Source organism: Macaca thibetana, chromosome 2, assembly GCF_024542745.1.
Source record: "Macaca thibetana thibetana isolate TM-01 chromosome 2, ASM2454274v1, whole genome shotgun sequence".
Lineage (NCBI taxonomy): Eukaryota > Metazoa > Chordata > Mammalia > Primates > Cercopithecidae > Macaca > Macaca thibetana.
In genome coordinates this window covers 9,284,215-9,291,276 of record NC_065579.1, presented here as the reverse complement: position 1 = coordinate 9,291,276, position 7,062 = coordinate 9,284,215, and positions in this window count along the sequence as shown.

The following is a 7,062-nucleotide window of genomic DNA, read 5'->3' as shown; positions in this document are numbered from 1 at the left end:
GGGTTAAGATCAATGTCTCTTGCATTTTCTTTTTCTTTTCTTCATGGTTTCAAGATGGCTGCTGCAGTTCTGAACCACATCTTTATACAATAATGACTAAAACACAACAGAAGATACTTTCATTTTAATAGACCTAAAAGGTTTCCTCTTATATTGTATTTCTCATAACTGGGTCACATGCAAAGTAAAAACAAATTGCCATGAGTGACTAGACCCCTAGACCCATTGTGTTAGTTTGGTGGGATAGTCATAACAGTATCACAGACTGGGTGGCTCAAACAACAGAATTTTTTTTTCTCATGATTCTGGATGGGAGAAGTGCAAGATCAAGATGTCAGTAAGACTGGCTTCTTCTGAGACCTCTCTTCTTTGCTTTTAGATGGCTGCCTTCTGCCTGTGTCTCCACATGGTCTTCCCTCTATGTGTTTCTGTGTCCTAATTTCTTCTTACAAGGACACTAGTCATAACGGATGGTGGCCCACCCTAACAAATTTCTTCTTACAAGGACACTAGTCATAACGGATGGTGGCCCACCCTAACAAATTTCTTCTTACAAGGACACTAGTCATTCTTCTTAACGGATGGTGGCCCCACCCTAACAAATTTCTTCTTACAAGGACACTAGTCATAACGGATGGTGGCCCACCCTAACAAATTTCTTCTTACAAGGACACTAGTCATAACGGATGGTGGCCCACCCTAACAAATTTCTTCTTACAAGGACACTAGTCATAACGGATGGTGGCCCACCCTAACAAATTTCTTCTTACAAGGACACTAGTCATAACGGATGGTGGCCCACCCTAACAAATTTCTTCTTACAAGGACACTAGTCATAACGGATGGTGGCCCACCCTAACAAATTTCTTCTTACAAGGACACTAGTCATAACGGATGGTGGCCCACCCTAACAAATTTCTTCTTACAAGGACACTAGTCATAACGGATGGTGGCCCACCCTAACAACTTCATTTTAACTTGATTACCTTTTTAAAGAGCTTATCTCCAATGATAGTCACATTCTGAGGTAATAGGACTCAGGACTTCCACAAGGGGGAGGGAGGGACATACAATTCACCCCCAATCACCTATCATGATTGATCCTTTGAGATTCAGCATATTACTGCTCTGGTAACACGGGGGCCTGAGTAACAAAGAAAGAGGAGAAACTCTCATCTATGTCTTTACCTATTATCATTATTTTGTTCATGTAATAATTGTTGAGATGCCTTCATTTCCCCAAATGTGATTAAAGAGCCCAGTATAAGAAACACTTTAGAAAACTGAAGATTATAATAATGATAACGTCTGTTGCTAGATATGTCCCTGGACACATGGCCAGCAGTATTTAGTGAGAGCATATTCTTTTGTAGCAAGTGTGTGTCCGAGAAAATAAATGGATTTTCTTAATAAATGACACAATAACTTCTGTTAAGGAAGAATAAATATTGGTTTAGAAAAATTCTTGACACCTGATGAGTGGGAAAGTGATTCTTAGAGATCATGGGCTACCAGCAGCCAAAATAACACATGAAAAGATTAAACTTATTATTATTATTTTGAGATGGAGTCTCACTCTGTTGCCTAGGCTGGAGTGCAGTGGCACAAACTGCTCACTGCAACCTTCGCCTCAAGAGCTCAAGCGATTCTCCTGTCTCAGCCTTCTAAGTAGCTGGGCCCACCACCCACGCCCAGCTAATTTTTTGTATTTTTAGTACAGATGGGGTTTCACCATGTTGGCCAGGCTGGTCTTGAACTCCTGACCACAGGTAATCCAGCTGCCTCAGCTTCTCAAAGTGTAGGGATTACGGATATGAGCCACCACACCTGGCTTTAAACTTATTTGAATAAACCATGAGCTGAAATTTGGTAGGGGAAAACATGAGAAGTTAGAAGATAGCACAAGCCTTGAAGACCTTGAGTGAAAATTGGACAGGAACAATATCTGGTTGTGGGAGAATCAAGTCTTCCTAGAATGAAGAAATCTGATGTCTGGTTTGAACATATTTTTGCTGGTGTGATGTAGTACTCTCCTCAGCCACCTTCCTTTGATCATCAATAAAACATACTCTGCACACAACTATCTCAAGAGGGTAGAGTTTTGGGGAAACCAAGTATGCAATGTCATTGGATATGCCGTGAGTGGACCTGGTAGATGACCTATAGATGGAACCGATTAAACAAACCTGATTTCCAGAAACGCAGTTATCTGTGAGCTGTAAGCACTTTCTACTCCTACCTTTAAGTAAAAACAGAAATCTGGAGAAGACTGTTTCAATTTTCACAGAACACTGTCAGGGATATAAGAATGAAGATGTGTTTGACTCAATCTTATCTGCCTTTTATGGGGCAGGACGATCCCAGATTTTATCTAGGTTACATGTATACAGTAACATTTTAAATTGTAAGAAACAGTCCAACCTTACACTACATTATGAATGATTTTTTAAATGTTTATCTATGTATTAGTCTATATTTTCCAAGCCTTCAACTTTTATTATATAGGATTACTATAATCTTGAGAAAATAGTGCAAACTTTTAAAACATTTTATTTGATAAAAGTTTTTATTTTGAGATAATTTTATTTTACCTTATTTTATTTTTGTTTTTTAATTTTTGGGATGGAGTCTCACTCTGTCTCCCAGGCTGAAGTGCAGTGGTGCGATCTCGGCTCTCTGCCTCCTGGGTTCAAGCGATTCTCCTGCCTCAGCCTCCTGAGCAGTTGGGATTGCAGATGCCCACCACCACGCCCAGCTAATTTTTTTTTCTTTTTTTGGTATCTTTAGTAGAGACAGGGTTTCACCATGTTGGCCAGGCTGGTCTCAAACTCCTGACCTCACGTGATCCGTCTGCCTCGGCCTCCCAAAGTGCTGGGATTACAGGCGTGAGCCACCGTGCCCGGCCCAATTTTGAGATAATTTTAAATAAACATGCAGGTGAAAGAAACAATACAGATACCTCATATACCCTTTACTCAGTATCTACCCATGGTGGCATCTTGCAAAACTCTAGTACAATATTACATCCAGGGTATTAACTTCGGTGCAGTGAAGATACAGAACATTTCCCTACCATAGGGAGCCCTTGTGCTGCCCTTTTAGCCACATCCTCATCCTTCTCATGCCATCCCCTCCTTACCTCTAGCAACTACCAATCTGTTCTCTATTTTTATAATTTGGTCATTTCAAAAATGCTGTATAAATGGAATCATGCTGTATATAACCTTTTGGGATTGGCTTTTCCCACTCAGTGCAATTTCCTGGAAAGTCATCCAGGTAGTAACCATAGATCAATATATTTTTCTTTTTATTGTTGAGTACTATTCTATGATATGGACATGCCAGAGTTTGTTTAAACATTCACCTATTGAAAGACTTCTGGGCTGTTTCCAGTTATGGGATATTACAAAGGTGCCTGTTACAGATTGAATCTCGTTCTCCTAAAATGTTGAATTCTTAACCCCCAGTACCTCAGAAAGTGACCCTATTTTGAGGTAGGCTCTTTGCAGAGGTACTCAAATTAAAATACAATCATTAATGTAGGCCATTATTCGATATGAGTGGTGTCCTTATGAAAAGGTCAAATTTAGAGACGGCCATGTACACCGAGAGACTGCCATGTGAAAATGAAGTCAGAGACTGGGGCAATGCTTCTTCAAGCCAAGGAACACCCATTTCCAGGAAACCTCCAGTAGTGAGGTGAGAGGCATGGAGCAGATTCTCTCTCACAACCCTCAGAAGAAAGCAACCCTGCTGATACTTTGGTTTTGGGCATCCAGTCTCCAAAAGTGTGAGACAATAAATAGCTACTGTTTAAGCCACTCTGCAGTACTTTGTTAATGGCAGCACTAGCAAACGAATATAGTGCCATAAACTAATGTGTATAGGTTTTTGTAAGACACAAATCCTCATTTCTTTGGAATAAATGGCCAGGAATGCAATTGCTGGGTCATAGGGTAGCTGCATATTAAGTTAAAAGAAAATAGCCTGTTTTCCAGAATGGCTATACTTCTTTACATTCCCAAATCAATGTAAAGGATGACTCAAATTCTTGGCATTCTCACCGAAGTTTGATGTCACTATGTTTTTATTTTAGCCATTCCACTGGGTATATATTGGTATCTCATTATGATATTAATTTGCATTTCTCTAATGGCTAATGATGATGGACTTCTTTTCATGAGCTTGTTTGTTTGTACTGTTGAATTGTGAGGGTTTTTATATATTCTGAATAGCAGTTCTTTGTTATGTATGTACTTTGCTTATATTTTCCCAGTTTATAGCTTGTCTTATCCTCCCCTTAATAGAAGTGTTTTGTGGATCACAAGTTTGTAATTTTGATGAAATCTGCTTTATCATTTGTTTCTTTTTATGGATCATGCCTTTAGTGTCCATTCTAAGAATTTTTTGCCTAGCTCATAATATGCCAGAATAATTTCTATATTTATTATAAAATGTTTTTAGCTTTGTAATTTACATTTGAGACCATGATTCACTTTGAGTTAATTTTTATATAAAGTGTGAGGATTATGTCACGGTTCACTGTTTGTCTATAGAAGTCCAATTACTCTAGCACCATTTATTGAAAAGGCTACCTTTTTTCCATTGGATTGTTTTTGCACCTTTGTCAAAAATCAGTTAGGCATATTTGTGTGAGTCTGGTTTTGGGTTCTCTAACCTGTTCCATTGATCTATGTGTCTATTCCTCAACCAAATACCATACTGTATTGATTAAGCCTTAATATCAGGTAGAGTGGTTTCTCCCACTTTCTTCTTCTTTTTTCTCCTGTCAATCTCTGTTTTTATTTTTAAATAAGAATTGATGTATTTAGTTCACTTATATTTAATACAATTATTGATCTCTTAAGGTTAAGTTTTCCCTTTAATTTTATGGTTTGGGTTTATTCTATTTTTTGTGTTTCTTTGTTTTCTTTTCTTTCTGTCATTCTCTGTGTTATGTGAACACTGTTTAGCATTTCATTTTGACTTTTTCCTATCTTTTGGAGTGTTATCTCTTTATACAGGATTTTTGGTGGTTGCTGTTAATTTTTCAATATATGTACATAGCTTATCACTATTTACTTGTATCATCATTTTGCCAGTTTAAATGAAGTGTATAGACTTTACTTTCTTTTGCATTTCTTATTTATAATATTCTTATAATATCTTAAATATTTCCTCTATATACATTTAACTCCACATTAGACAGTGTTGTAATTTTTTCTTCAGTCACCACGGTTAGGAAAACTCAAGATGAAGAGGAAAGTCTATTTTATTTGTTTATATTTTTGCTTACTATTTATTTTCTTTTTTCTGCTGTTCCAAGAGTCTTTAAAAAAATCTTTTATTTTCTGTTTAGAGAACTTTCTTAGCCATTCTGCTATGATAAGTTTTCTGCTGACAAATTATCTTGTTTTTTTGTCTCTGAAAGTGTCTTGATATCCTTTCATTCTTAAATAATATTTTCACTGCCTAATAGATTACTACTTGACAATTTTTTTTTTTTTTTGTAAAGCACATGGAAAAATGTTATGTCACTTTCTTCTGGCCTCAATGATTTCTGATGAGAAATCCACTGTTATTTGATATTTTTTTTCTTATATAGGTATGGTTTTGCTGTTTCTTCATCACTTTCAATTTTTTTTTCGAGATCTTCGACTATAATGTGTCTTGGTATGAATTTTTTTTTCTTCTCTTTGTGATTCATCCAGCCTTTGGATCTGCAGATTTACAGAATTTTTTTGGCCAGATTCGGGGAGTTTGAGTTCATTATTACATTAAGTACATTTTCAGCTCTCCAGTTTTCCTCCTTTAATTCTGGCATTTACATGACATAAATGTTATGTCTTTTGTTATATTTCCACAGGAAGTGAGACTTTGTTCATATTTTTCTTAGCCTATTTTTTTCTCTGTTGTTCAAATTGAGTAATTTCTACTGTTCTTAAAGTTCACTAGTTAGTATGTCTCCTCCATCTTGCTGTTGAACCCATCATTGAGTTTTTTATTTCAGTTATTACATTTTTAAGTTCTAATGTTTCCATTTTGTCTTTTATAATATTTTATATTTCTTGCTGAGAAATATTTACTAGGATTTTCTGTTATTTTTTCATCTGCTTCAACTATGCTAATAATTATTTATTGAAGCATTTTTATGATATCTGCTTTACAATATTTGTCAGATAATTCTAACGTCACTGTCATCTTAGCGTTGGCTTCTATTGATTGTGCTTTATTCTCTTCCATTCAGTTCAAGACTTTCCTGGTACTTGACATGAACGTTTTAAATTGAAATCTGGACATTTTGGGCGTTATGTTATGAAAAACTGGATCTTACTAACAACCTTCTGTTTTAGCTTGTTCTTTCTGATACCACTTCAGTAGGGAAAGAGTAGGACACTGTCTTGTTACCAACTTGGCCTCCTTTGACACGCAATAGAGTGGGTTCCTCCTTACTGCTGAGTTGAGAGTTCCAGCTTCCTACCGGGAGCCTCTGCTGATACCTGCTTAGCTGGAAGAGGCCAGTGCTAGGTTACTGATGTCCCCGTGGCCTTCACTTCCCACACGGGACAGTGGTGATGGTGGTGGCAGTCTCAGGACCATGGGAAGTGGTGAAAGTCCTAACTCTGAACTAGGCCCTTTTTGATAGGACTCCAGAAAGGGATAAGAGAGTGTTTCATTTCTGCTTAGTGGGTGTGGAAGTCCAGGCTCTCCCTGTGGTTTTGACTGACACTGAGTAGGTGGGAGAAATTGTCCTTGCCCTATAGCGATGAAAGATTCAGCTTGTAACTTGGCCGTCTCAGACACTCCTCCTGCAAGGGGCTCATTGCAGCCAGGTGACGGTGGAATTCTCGGTTCCTCCTTGGCCTTTGCTGGTGTATGTGAAAAGAGGCATAAGTTTTTTTCTGTGAAGTCCGGGTAGAATAGGGTGGTTATTGTCAAAAGGACTTCTGTCTTGCTAGGCTCCCCCTGTCCTGGTCCTTTGGCTAGAGAGCTGACTTTGGTGGGACTTTATTTATTTGTCTGGGCCCATTCGGTGTTTCTGGGTTTCCATCTTCTGCACTG